The 14,660-nt window shown below is 38.2% G+C and overlaps 1 long non-coding RNA gene across 1 annotated transcript in view; it reads right to left on the bottom strand.

The window, feature by feature from the left end:
• Positions 1 to 14,660, bottom strand: part of LOC123871914 — a 575,184-nt gene that overhangs the window by 251,151 nt on the left and 309,373 nt on the right. The gene's annotated exons all lie outside the window — the stretch shown is intronic.

Genomic DNA, 14,660 nt, shown 5'->3' with positions numbered 1-14,660 from the left:
TTTCTAACCACGAAGATATTTTTCAAAAAGAGTGTACCAACTTCTTCACTCTTAGCAAATGTCTAGCGATTTCTTGTGTATACCTATCTCTGGATAATAGGTAGGTATATGAATTCCAAAAGAAGTAAGTAACTAAATCATTTTTTTAAAAGGAAATAACTTTCGCGTTACTTCCTTATTTAACTTTTTACTTTTATTTTACTTCATCCACGCATAAAGATACGTATATACTCAGTAACATTGTAGTTAAGTAACTATAATTAGGCACTTCATATCCATCTACATCAGACGTACATGAAGTAAGTCTAGGCACCTATAACCAAAATCCCATTACCACAGCTTGATCCTCTCCTAAGCCTCAAAAGCAAGATTTATCGTCTCCCTACACATCAGAAACCTAATTAGTAGAGCAAACCCGATAAAATACGAAACTCAGTAATAGGTGTAATGACGTCATAATCCTGCATGATTGCCCGGCGCGATATATCTTTTTTATGCTCGTTTATCGCCCGATAATATAATAATCATATCACGCTGACAATAATGGCATGCCAAATAAAATCTACCTACCCTATATTCTGATCGACATAATGTTACGAATTTTATCGAAACAACGGCCAAACGAAAATAAACTTTACGAGAAAAGTTTAAAGTTGACATTTAGGTGGTCGTTAAAAATCGTGTCGGTCGTATTCGATTATCCAAAAATACCGAAGCTTGGAACGGAACATGAACAAATTGGATAAGTTCGGGACGCGCGGGAAAGCAATATGTTTTTATTTCTTTTTAATTTCCGGTCCGCTTTAATGGCGTCGAAATCAATATAATGGTGAGGCGGGCAGCGCCATTTTAGCATGTTGTGGTTTTGCTCATTTACCGTCATTGAGCTTAACCGACCACCCCAATTAATGGTGTCTGTGTGTTTGCTTTGAGTTATACCTAGAACATAGAGATGCAGCTACTTGTATGAGGTATCACGCCACATCACGCATCAAAAACGCACCCACATCCATGATAGTCCTGGGACTAATAAAAAGCCATGAGATGTCATAGGCACACACCAGAAGTGAAGCTTCTTTCTTACACAATAAACAATTTTCTGATGGACAGCTACAAAATTCAAAAGTAACTTGCTAGTAGATACTGAAAGAATAATTAAAATCGTATCAGTAGTTTCAGAGTTTATAGATTACAGACAAACAAATCTTATTTTTTTTTTTAATAAGTATTAGTAGGTATAGACGAAACCGCTGCACAGCCAATGTGGTGTTTCATTCGTATCCTATCCAAACCGAGCATTAAAAAGCTTCGCTTCAACATTTGTATCTTACATTTTTAATCTTGTTATATAAAGATGACGATATATTTAATTGTACATTAATTTTGAGAAAAGACTCGCCATATTTGCTCTATGTGTCAATTACTGTTATGTCAAAAGTAACTACAATTTTAGTTATACAGTGCCATCAATCTTAATATGTTCGTGGCATTGTAAGGCCTCATTCGCAGGAGAGCTTTTTTAACGTCCGTTAAAAAAGCGTTCAAATAGAACAACTACATTCCCAAGTATCGTTGACACGTTAACGCTTTTTTAACGCGCACTTTGTATTGTCAGCGCACGCAACGCTTTTTAACGCTCGTGTGAATTAGGGCTAAATGTAAATCGTTTTTGCATTAGGTATAATATGGGACGTTTTGACACCTCTAGATGGCATGACACCTCTACGCTTTTTGAAGATTATATTTTTTCAATCGGATTTCAAATGTTTACTTTAACTGTAAGTACATTAATTTTCATTAGGGAGAAAGTTTTAAGGTGCTGCTTTGACGGGTACATTTTTCTTATCTTTTTAACTTACAGAAGCGGTATTTTTACCCAAGCGATGAGAAATTTTGGTTTTATACGTTTTTTTCTATATTCTTTAATCATAAGCTTGTTAAAAGCCATGGCGACTTTTCTCACGTAGGTACCAGAATCTGAGCTTTTTAACTTTACTGTTTCAGAGAATGTACATATTTGGATTTAGTTTCATTAAATTTTCACCCTGAGGGATAAGATCCGAAATGAAGAGTTCCGCAGGAGAACCAAGGTTACTGACATAGCCAAAACTATCAGCAAGCTGAAGTGGCAGTGGACAGGCCATGCCTGTCGTAGAGGTGATGGCGGTTGGAGCCGGAAAGTCCTTGAGTGGAGATCGCGTATAAGCAAGCGTAGTGTGGGACACCCTCCAGTACGATGGACTGACGATATAAAGCGGCTGGTGGGAAGTGGCTGGATGAGGAAGGCTGAGGACCGGGTGTGGTGGCGTTCTTTAGGGAAGGCCTATATCCGACAGTGGACGATCCCAGGCTGATGACGATGATGATGAAAAATGTTTACTCGTACAGCCAATACATAATCCTTACTCTTGTAATATGTTACAAGAGTAAGGAGTATCTGTCTAGAGAATGGGTACTCCATTCTCTATAGGTATATAAAACATATACATAAATATAAAAATTAAATTGAAGCCTACCCAAGATAAGATTTCCCATGCAATTTTTCAGGTCCAGCCGTGCGACTAGAGAAAATAAATAAAAACAACTGGGGATGGAGGCAGTGCCGGTGCGCGGTGGTGCAATCAGGCGCAACAACGGCCGTAACACAACGGAATTTTAAAAGGCTCACTCTTTGAGGCTGAGATTTGAGAATAGGGATGTAAAGAGTTTAAGTTTGCTTAGAGTTAAAATGAGATGGGTGTATGTCAGAGGTATATAATAAATAAACCAATGAGATTTTATTTCGGACCCACATAAGTATGTTTATTAACCCCCGACCCAAAAAGAGGGGTGTTATAAGTTTGACGTGTGTAGGTATCTGTATATCTGTCTGTGGCATCGTAGCTCCTAAACTAATGAACCGATTTTATTTTAAATCTATGCCTGTAGTTTTTCCAGATTTCTGTTAAAATATTCGGTTTCAAAGTTACGCGATCTTAAAAATTTACATACAAATCTTTGAGCCCCTGTAATTTTAAAACTACATATTTTTAGAAAAATCTAAAACACCACAGGCACAGATATTAGTTTCTGGAATATGTCTGCAAAATTTCATGGACTTTGGTTGCTTAATCACACTAATATTATAAAGGAGAAAGTTTGTATGTGTGTGTGTGTGTGTGTGTGTGTGTGTGTGTATGTGTGTATGTTTGTTACTCCTTCACGCAAAAACTACGGGACGGATTGGGCTGAAATTTAGAATGGAGATAGATTATACCCTGGATTAGCACATAGGCTACTTTTTATCCCGGAAAATCAAAGAGTTCCCACGGGAATTTTAAAAAACATACATCCACGCGAACGAAGTCGCGGGCATCAGCTAGTATTCAAATGAAATTGGAACTACGATTGTATAGAGTGAGTGACGGAGAGAACAAAAGAGCAAAGTTTTAAAGTAGGTACGCTCTATAGATTTCAGTCTAAGTAGGTATCTATAGGACCCTGCTCTATAATTAAAGCATTAGGTAATAGGTATCTATGACTATGGGTGATGAATCGGAACAAACATCATCCCTCCTGGTTAGAAGATAGTACCTATAGCAATATGAAGAGCTAGTTCCTGTGCACTAATGGAGTTAGCGACATAACAAACAGCGCTAAGTGGCGGAAGTCGATAGATCGATTGCTCCTCCATGACTGGCGTTTGATATCTGTGGTTAGCCATTACACCTATTATATCAAGTAAGTATATTATTTAAGTAGATGTTCAATAAAGTGGTTTATTTATTCATCAACTTATAGATTAGCTATGCTTCAGAGTTTCATTTGGATAGATAATAAAGCAATGGCTAGAGACTAATGACAGAGAAAAAACTTTTTGTGCTCTCTTCACATATTTTAGGTGCGTAGGTAGGTAGAGGTACCAATAATATGATATCTAAATATTATCGAACATTCTAGGTATTTACAGTCTAACTACCTATTACTGATTATATTATTGATTAATCTAGGTGAAATAGCTTTACCCGAATAGGTATAGGTACGTTTCTGTTATAAGATAATAAGCAGGCTTAGATTTTTTTAAATCCTGCAGTATTCTTCCCGGAATAAAAAGTATCTCGAGTTGCATACATAAATTCATGGGTACACACAGACACACACACTTTTAGATAAGTATATGTAATACTAGCGACCCGCCCCGGCTTCATACGGGCAATTTTTGTAAAGATCTCTAATTTTGTTTAAATAAAATACAGCTTATGTTTTATTTAGCTTTATGTCTTAGACAGACGGAAACGTTTAAGTGCGGAAACCAGCCCAGAGAGAGAAGAAGAAGAAGCTCATGTTACTCAGAAATAACGTAGCTTTCTCTTGGTGGAAGAATTTTCAAAATCGCTTCAGTAATTCCAGAGATTACCCCTTACAAACAAACTTACAAACTTTTACAAAACTCTTTATAATATTAGTAAGCATAGATTATAGCATTGATAGTATGGATATGGATTAAAAATGCACCCTCACATTGTTATTCCTGTTACATTTGCACACCACTACTTACCTGCTTAACATTAGGTATTCGTAATCGTTTTATTGGAATGGAAAGGCCTATGTCCAGCTGTGGACGTATACAGGCTGTTGGAATAGAAGGAAAAAAAAACTTTATTATTGCAGAGCCTGTCTGCACCGTATGTACTCTGTGGCCGGCGACACCTCGATTGATTGGCCCCGATGACTCGTAAATGAGGATGATGGCGTCATTTCATATCGCCAATTACTGGCGCGCTCGTTAGCGACGTGGTTATGCACGCCGAGTTACGGGCACCGGCGATAACTTGACAAATGACGTCAAAAAACTGTAATGGAACTGTAATGGAAAGGGGGAACTATCACTTTCCTTTGACATTTAAGCTTTTACTCAAACTTGTGTCTCGCCAGTGGCGTGCACAAGGTGTGAAGCCAGGGTAAGCATTATTTAGGTAGATTCCTATTTCTTGACGAATTAATAAACAATGAACGTTGAGTTAGTTCTCCTAAGGTAAGCAGTACTTTTATGCCTCTATGGCCTGCACGCCACTGTGTCTCGCGTTAGCTTTGTATGTTTTTTTTCGGAAACTAACAGTGGAAATAAAGTAAGGAAAAAACAAGTGAAACTTAGCTAATATTACAGTTACCGAATATGCTGAAAAACGGTTCGTAAAAACTTGAAATAAAATAGTGGGTAAGTACAGAGATTAGCACTTTCAAAGGAGGTGAAAAACTGTAATGGAAAAGGGGAACTATCACTTTCCTTTGCCATTTAAGCTTTTACTTAAACTTATGTCTCGCGACTATTTATAGAAAAAAAAGTCCGCTGAAACATTTTCCAAAGCTTCTAAATGACAGACGCTCACCTATTAGCGAAATCAGAGGTGAAGAGTTGAATTGAAAAAATACGTCTATTTTATTTAAGTGTATTGGTTAATACCTATATCTAGGCGTAATATAGTGGAAAAAATACCAATTAATGCCGTCATTTTTACATTACCGACCTATTTAGGTTCTAGTAATTGGTATTTACCTAACTTAGTAAAGTTAGAATAAAAGAAGGTCTAGGCATGCGTCGCGTCACCGCGTCGTGTAAAATAAAGTAGGTAGGTAAAATCAGGCTGTCGTTTACAAATAGATAATTTTGTCTGGTTTCTACAAATAAGATAAGTATGTAGGTACGTCTGTTGTTAGGTATGTTGTGGGTATCGGTAAGTTATTTATGTTTTGTATTGTTATCTTAATTCATATTTTACTCTTTGGCTTAAGAGTTCCGTGCAAACTTCACAATAAATAACTCTTGCTGACAATTTTCATCCGTCTCCCGCAAAGTTCACCGAAGTTCACCAATAAATCCTCTTCTAAGTTCAAGTGAAAAGGACTTCGGTAGTATTTTGTATATTAGTGGCGTATACGACACGATTTCTTCACGATTCAGAGCGTAAAAAACACCATTTAAAACCTAAATAATCGCCAAAGTCACAGTTAGTGAAGTTGGAATAAAGCAAGGAACCTAGGTCATAGATTAAATGAATTACCTAACACAAAAATGAATGTAATCAAGAAATCTTTAGTAATGCCTGTCGTAGTCTCTTTTGAAATAGATATCGTGCATCATGGATATACTGAAACTTTAATAAGGAAATAAGTTTAAGACTGCAGTAATTTTTTTGGGTTTTAAGTAAGTAAGTACCTCTTTTCTCTTCGCATATCTTGTACAGGTATGCCAACAGAGAATTGCAGAATGCCGTAAATCTTTAGATTGCATGGAATGGCATGGCTTTTTCAGAAGTAGAAAACTCAAATCTTTAACGTAGACACGTCATTAATCAGTATTTCAGAAAATAAGTAAAATAATAGTTTAAATAAAAGGTCGTACATTGTAAATTAGCAGCGCAGCAAAGATTCTCCGTCTGTAACGAGTTTCAAATTGGAAAATCTACTTAGGGACCAAGTTCGGAACGCGCTTCCACTCCCTTCTTTTTCCAATTTTCTTTCTCCGCTACAAATCTGTGGAAACCTACATCTTGAGGGTGCAATTATGTGTAGTTAGTCTGAAAAAAGTTTTTCTTTTTAATTATTAGTCTTCAAAAATAATAGGTGTAGAACTTCTAGGATTCCGTATAGGTATGCTTACCTTTATGCTTTAGGTAAAGTATATCTATTGTACTCACTTAGTTTCTGCTTATCTGTATGGCATAACCACGGCAAGGAATATTCAGAGATTCGAGGTCAAAATCAAAGACAAATTTAAAATATGCACCCAGGAAATTTTACGAGAGTTTTGGTTTTCATAGAATAAAGCGCCTTGTTCAGTTATAAAGGTAGAAAACTCAAGTCTTCAACGTAAACTACACATTATGATTATGTATTTCAGAAAACCAGCAAGTTCCTATTTAATTTAAAATAATATAGTAGTTTAAAAGATCGTATGTGGTAAATTAGCAGCGCAGCAAAGATTCTCCGTCTGTAACGAGTTTCAAATTGGAAAATCTACTTAGGGACCAAGTTCGGAACGCGCTTCCACTCCCTTCTTTTTCCAATTTTCTTTCTCCGCTACAAATCTGTGGAAACCTACATCTTGAGGGTGCAATTATGTGTAGTTAGTCTGAAAAAAGTTTTTCTTTTTAATTATTAGTCTTCAAAAATAATAGGTGTAGAACTTCTAGGATTCCGTATAGGTATGCTTGCCTTTATGCTTTAGGTAAAGGTTATCTATTGTACTCACTTAGTTTTTGCTTATCTGTATGGCATAACCACGGCAAGGAATATTCAGAGATTCAAGGTCAAAATCAAAGACAAATTTAAAATAAGCACCCAGGAAATTTTCAAGAGTTTTGGTTTTCATAGAATAAAGCGCCTTGTTCAGTTATAAATGTAGAAAACTCAAGTCTTCAACGTAAACTACACATTATGATTATGTATTTCAGAAAACCAGCAAGTTCCTATTTAATTTAAAATAATATAATAAGTAGTTTAAAAGATCGTATGTTGTAAATTAGCAGCGCAGCAAAGATTCTCCGTCTGTAACGAGTTTCAAATTGGAAAATCTACTTAGGGACCAAGTTCGGAACGCGCTTCCACTCCCTTCTTTTTCCAATTTTCTCTCTCCGCTACAAATCTGTGGAAAGCTACATCTTGAGGGTGCAATTACGTGTGCTTAGCGTGAAATAAGTTTTACTTTTTAATTAGTCTTCACTTCGCTTTAATACTAAACATAGTTTTAGAATTTCTAGGATTCCGTCTGGGTACTATACCTAGTTGCTTACTTAAAATATATTATACCCATTTAGTTTCTGTTTGTCTGTATGTGACAATCACAGCAAGGTTATTCAGACATTCAAAGTCTTTTTTTAACAGGCACCATTTTACACATCTTTTGATTGTCAATTATTATCTACCTAAATCAATAGGTACTTACCCATATTATAAATACGAAAGTGTGTCTTTTTGTTCGTCTATTGGCTTGTCCTTTTTTCACCTCCCAACGGGGCAACACATTGACATGGTTAGGTAGGTATAGTTTGACATTAGCTACTTTTTATGTTGGAAAATCAAAAAGTTCCCGAAGATTTTTTAATATATTAATATATTATTCTACTTACAATTGTTACCTACTTTTTTTATTTTTGTTGATGCTGGGGAATGCATTTACGCATCCCCCCCGGAAGCTAGCCAGCCAGCCCTGAGGCAGCCAGCCAGCTGAGGGAGGGTATGTGGGACTCGCCGGCCGAGAGGCGACCGGAATACCCACTAAACCCCAGCGGCGCTACTGCGCGTCGCCTGGCGACTGGGTCACGGGAACGGCCGAAGCAAATAACCGCGACCCAGCCAGCGACGTCTGCCAAGGCAGACCCTCCACCGGGGACCTGCTCGGTCCCCACCACCGCACCTCCGGGACGCACCAACGAAGTGCGTCCCCCGACCTTGGGACGCGCACGTCGCCCGCGTCCCATCCTCCGCTTCGTCCACTGTGCCCTCTGCTAGTCAGAGGGACACGCGGAGAAACCTCCCCCCCTGCCAGGTCATTAGCCATAGCCAACAATATCTCCGAAGAGAAATTATTAGCCATGTTACCGGGGCGCACCGGCCCGAACACTGCTCTTCCCCTCGGACGCATCCAAAAGGGACCAGCAGCATCCAGGCACACTGGGAGGTTACCTGGCTGGCGATAGTTACCTACTTATTATTTTGTAATGGTAGTTGCAGCATAATAATTTGTTTTGATTCTATATATTGAAATGCCTACCAACTCAATCATTAGCCTGGATTATCAATAGTGCTACAAAAAACACTGTTGCAATTCCATGAAACTATTACGTACCTAGTACAAAAATGCATTACCCTGTCACGACAAATGTTTATTCAGTTTTAATTTATCGCACTTGTGTGATTGCAATTTCAACAACAATACAATATGTGTGAAACGAAGTGTTGTAGTCATAGATTAAGGGCTTGGTCACACAGACCATTCTGATTATATTGTACAATAATTTTATTGATGGATTCCTTCCAGTTGATCAGAAGATAGTGTAGTAAGTAGTTACTAGTTGTATTATTACATATTGTAATTTTTATGATTTGAAAACATCAACTGATGAGTTTCTTGCCGGCTCTTCTCAATCGAATCTGCATTCCGAAACAGTGATAGAGTCATGGACATAGCATAAGCGACACTAGTTGTCCTACGTGAACTTATAAGTTTTGATTTTGATTTTAAGAACGCGTGATGGAAATATGTGCAGCCCTGCGCTTAGGGCTAGTAGTTAGTACGTATGGTCTGCAAGCCAAACCAACTGCAAAATTGCAGTTCTGATGCAATTTTAGTGTTATTTTTTACACACACGCGCAATTAACGCGCAACACACGCGCAACACACGCGCAACAGCCGACCAAAGGTGACAGTGATCATCACACTTTAGCTGGCAAACTACGGCTATCGATAGTTCCTTGTATTCAAGTTGACTTCAAGGAAAAAGATTTATGCAGTCAGATTCAGGGGAAGTATCTGTATTCTGTGCGTAGGTTTACTTTCATATGCGCATAAAATTCTGAGCAGTTTCAAGTTCAGAATTCTTTTCACCCTGATGTCAACAGTATCGTCATGGCATACGTGTGATTTGTGTTTTTTTTTTTAATTTGCCGTCACGCTTTGTGTATGTTATTGCCTTATCTGTGAAACACGACTCGCGAACACAGTAGGCAGAGGGCACAGATTAAAAAATCATCCAGGATAATAAAGAACTTATCGGCTGTGAGATCTGACGCCGGTGCCTAGCGAATGGAAAATAAAAAAAAAATCAAAAAGGCGGGAACTTGATTCATAATGGCATCAAACATGGCTGCGCTGATTGCGATCTCGGATGGAGATAAGAACGGGGTGGTAGCTTTGTCCAAAGACTATGGAGAATCATGGAAGGACCCTTGATCAAAATTATTTTTGATGACAACTTTGTCGCAATGATGAGTACTGTGGACTTATGATAGGCCCCAGGTTTGATCTCCAACAGAGACTATTGGAGAAATAGTGCACTAATTGATTTCAAGGTCTCATCTGACTTTTGTCACAACTCACGAGCGATTGCAAAAATTTCAAGCGTCCATTGCCGACGCTGAAAAAAGCTATCTTTTCAATCACTCTTGTGAGTGGTCTACCGAGCGTGAAAAGATAATATTATGATCGAATAGTGTAGAGTAGTACGTCACTAGTGAATTACGACCCGTCACGTGATCTACTAGTGAGCAAGTAAATCAATCTTCTCTTAAAATATCAACATAGTGATTACTGCTAATTAAGTAAGTATTAGGGCAACAATGTACCTACTCGCACTGTTTCTTTTATAGACGCCCGTTTACCGTCTATCATTTTCGTTTAGTCTGTGGCTTTGTCTTGCGGTTGACTATTACTAGATTATAAATAAACAGGTGTTATTATTTGCATTGTGTGAAGGTGTTAATGTGTTGGGCTTAATGTATGCCAGTTGTGATGAAGCAATTATGTGCAGTCATTAAGCCCATGTATTGGGGCTAGGGTCCATTCACATTTAAGTACGTACCTACAGCCTAACTTGTACTAAGTACCTACTTATTTACTACTGTAGTGACGAAGGTATATTTTAGACTACAAACTTCTTACTTTTTCTGAAACTTCTGTAGAACTTTCGTAGACTGTCTACCGTGTGGTTAGGTAGGTACCGTTACACGGAAAGAAAAAGAATAAAGAAAGCCTTTTGAAATTGTGCGTTGCGATCAGAAGAAGATGATGAAGTGAAACGTGCGCAGTTGTCTAGTGTTGCTTATTGGTGCTGCGTTTTGCTTGCTCTTCCTGCATGTAGATTGTACTGATTGTAGGTATCAAGCGGTAAGGCAGGCTATGCCTAGACATGCTGCAATGTATAGGTATCAGTGGTTCATCATCAGCCTGTGGATTTCTACTGTTGGACATAGGCCTTCCCCAAACAGCGCCACCACACCCGGTCCTCAGCCTTCCTCATCCAGCCACTTCCCGCCAGACGCTTTATATCGTCGGTCCATCATGCTGGAGGTTATTTCACACTATGCTTGCTTAAACGCGGTCTCCACTCAAGGACTTTACGGCTCCAACGGCCGGTTATCAGTGGCATATTATAAAAATAAACTTTGTTTGTGTAAGTACCTACCTATGTTGTATTTACTGGTGTGTTAGATATATAGAATATAGATACTATATAGGTATAGATAGATTTATTTTCAGAACCTTAAAACACATTTAAGGTTCTGAAAATAAATTTATCGCCAATAAAAATTATAAACGCATTTGCCAATATTACCTATTCGTGTTGAGGATTTCTCAGAATCCCATAATAAAAATCCTTTTAGGCGAAAGATAAAAGAGTGATAGCAGAAAAATTGTTCAAAGGGTGGGAGCGCGATATTTCGCCGAAGAGACAGAAAATAAAGAAGCAGCCATGATAGAACACCTCAATTCGTTTACCACTTTACTACCTCCCCTCTTGGGTCTATATTTTAGAGAACCAGCAAAATGGGTCGCCGAATCCGATAGTCGGAGGGTTTGTGCAAGAATTTGTAAGGTAGGTATTTCGCAAAAGCTCAAAGTTATCTTCACATAATATACTTAGGTAAAAAGAGAAACTGATTATTACTACCATACTTATAGTATAAATGCGAAAGTGTTTGTTTGTTGGTTTGTCTTTCAATCACGTCGCAACGGAGGAACGGATTGACATGATTTTTTGAATGGGTATAGTGAAAGACCTGGAAAGTGAACTAGGCTACTTTTATCCCGGAAAATCAAAAAGTTCCCACGGGATTTTCCAACCCTAAAAAAACCTAAATCCATGTAGATGAAGTCGCGGGCATCAGCTAGTATACCTCTGTGTCAATGTGCACCTCTAACCATGACTAAGTACCTAGGTTCTAGAAACTTGATATAGGTACTTAGCGCATAAATTTAATTATTAACATGAAGGTTTTCTTAAAACTAGTTCGTTTTAGATAAAGGAATTTCAAAGGATTTTCAGGAGTTTTACCAGAGTGAAGCCGTACCTACCTATGGGTCGCCTCATCACTATCATCATCATCATTAATCCATCCTCAGTTCACTACTAAGCACGGGTCTTTTCACAGATTTTTTTTTTTTTTCTTTCACATCTCTTCCATCTGCAATCAGTCGGTGGACTATGAACAGATTTGAGGACCAAATATTTTCACAGAATGAGAGGGATTTTTTCATAGTTCACCAAAGGGCAAGAACGTTATGGAGAACTCTCAGGCATGTAGCCTCATCATGTTTTATTTCACCGTTAGAGCAAGTGATATGTATAAATTACTTTTAAAAAACACATAACTCTAAAAAGTTACAGGTGTGCGTGCGTGCCTGGGATCGGACCCCCGACCTCCCGAAGAGAAAGCCGACGTCTTAACCACTAGGCTATCACCGCTATAGACACTAACATGCTAACACGTAGGTAATATCGTGTAGGTACTAGGTACATATATATAATATACGATGCTTCAATAAGTATTAGGTATAACCTTTGATAGCACCTATACCTAGGTACGCGACAGGTTGAGGTAGCGATCGGGGTATGAGGCGGGAGGACGCCCCACACACCCGCAGCAGGTTAGCCCGGGGGCTGTGCGGGTGTGCGGGGCGTCCCCACCCCGGTTGCCATCTCAACCTGTCGCGCACTACCTGCTCAAATATCCGCATTGGCTCTTACACCGCAATGTTGTCTGTGGTTATTTGAATACAATAAAAACTGTAATAAAATAAACTGGCCGCAATAATTTTTATTGTAAGAAGGACCCCCGAATTATCATTTAGATGGGGAACCCCTGGCCGGCAATATGGCGTGAATTCGCGCCAAAAAAATAGATCGAAAGCCGACAATTTGACGGTTAGGTTGGGGGCGATCTTTTTAGTTTTGGAAAATTGCTTGTACTTACAGGAATCAGTTTTGAGTGGGCCTTTTATTGGAGATAAGCGATATATTTTCCAGATCCGTTTCATTTGTTTTTATTAGCTTTTTGATGACAATGGTAAACAGGCGGTTATTTACGGATTTTTTTTGGCTATATGTACTTATTCTTCTGGTACTCTTTTCTCTTAAGCAAATGTTCAGGTTCTCTGCGTTATGTAGGCAATTATTTTGCAACAAATAACAGCTGACCACTTCTATGCACAAAACAACATTTGAATTAAAGTAATAATACATATTTTTGAACCATTTTTTTGAAAATCAGCAAACGAGCTATATTTTGTAGCAATAATTTAATCATTAACTACCCACTCTTTTATAGAGAGGTCAAATAATGTGATTATATTATATTGAAAATGATAAAAAACCTGACGAGATTGCATTTTTAGGTATTAACATTCCTAAAATAAACAGGTCATTGAATAAAAAAAAAGTCTGTCTATAAATAAAGGTGAAATGATTGCCAACTATTTGAGTATTCATAACAAGTGTCGGGATTTAATACAAATATTAAATTTTAATCTAAACGTCGTCGTCACCAACGAGTATTAATGACGAGCTCCCCACAAGAAGCTATTCCCCTGAAACACATTAGTCGTGCCTGCTGTGTTTACGTAAGCGTATAATAGCGTCAGCGGAAAGCGATTTTAGTAAAAAAAACCAGCCAAGTGCGTGTCTACTCGCGCACCGAGGGTTCCGTACTTGGGGTATTGAACTGAAAAATAAAGAAAAATCTCTTTTACAATCTACAAGTAAATCCCTTTCATATGATACCCCACTTAGTATAGTTACCTTACTTTGAAAGTTGAAACACATTTTAATTTTTTTCTGTGATGTAACCACAAATTCTCGGTTTTCAGATTTATTCTTTTACTTGTGCTATAAGAGCTACTTATTTGCCTTTCATACTTCTAGGTCAACGGCAAGTGCCCTATAGGTTTTCTTGACAGACACGATAGACGGACAGACAGACAGACAACGAAGTGATCCTATAAGGGTTCCATTTTTCCTTTTGAGGTATGGAACCCTAAAAACCGGTCAAGTGCGAGTTGCAAACGAAACACACCAAAAGTTCCGCATCGTGGCGTCGTACAAGAAATGAAACACTTTATTTGTGATGCACCTAATCACGGTTTTCGGATTTTTTTCTTTAGGTAATTGTGGTATAAGACCTTGCTACCTGCCAAAAATGATTCTAAGTCAACGGGAAATACCCTCTAGGTTTTTTTGACAGACACGACAGACGGACAGACGGATAGACAGACAACGACGTGATTCTATAAGGGTTTCTTCTTTCCTTTTGAGGTACGGAACCCTAAAAATTATTGCATTTGCAGTTGCTTACATTTTCAAAAACTTTAAAAGCTTTACTACTTCATTATCACTAGCCACTTGCATTTAGCTAGAAAGAATAGCGATATGAATTAAAGGAAATGAAATCGCTACCTCTCACAACATGCCACCAGCCCATCAATTCGGCTGACTCGGTGCTCGACGTTAGCCGGGGGACGCCAAATGGAAAGAGAATCAGCCCTGATAAATGATTTCGGTACAAATGTTATTTTGATCTTTAGCGATACCACGGGATTTGTTGGGGGTGCGAACACAATTTGTTCGGTGCGCCTTTTGATTGCATTGTTATGGTGCGGATCAAGCAATTAATAGAGATTTCTGTAT

Source organism: Maniola jurtina, chromosome 14 (assembly GCF_905333055.1).
Source record: "Maniola jurtina chromosome 14, ilManJurt1.1, whole genome shotgun sequence".
NCBI classification, from domain to species: domain Eukaryota; kingdom Metazoa; phylum Arthropoda; class Insecta; order Lepidoptera; family Nymphalidae; genus Maniola; species Maniola jurtina.
The sequence above is the reverse complement of the archived record's forward strand: the minus strand, read 5'-3'. Positions and strand labels throughout refer to the sequence as shown.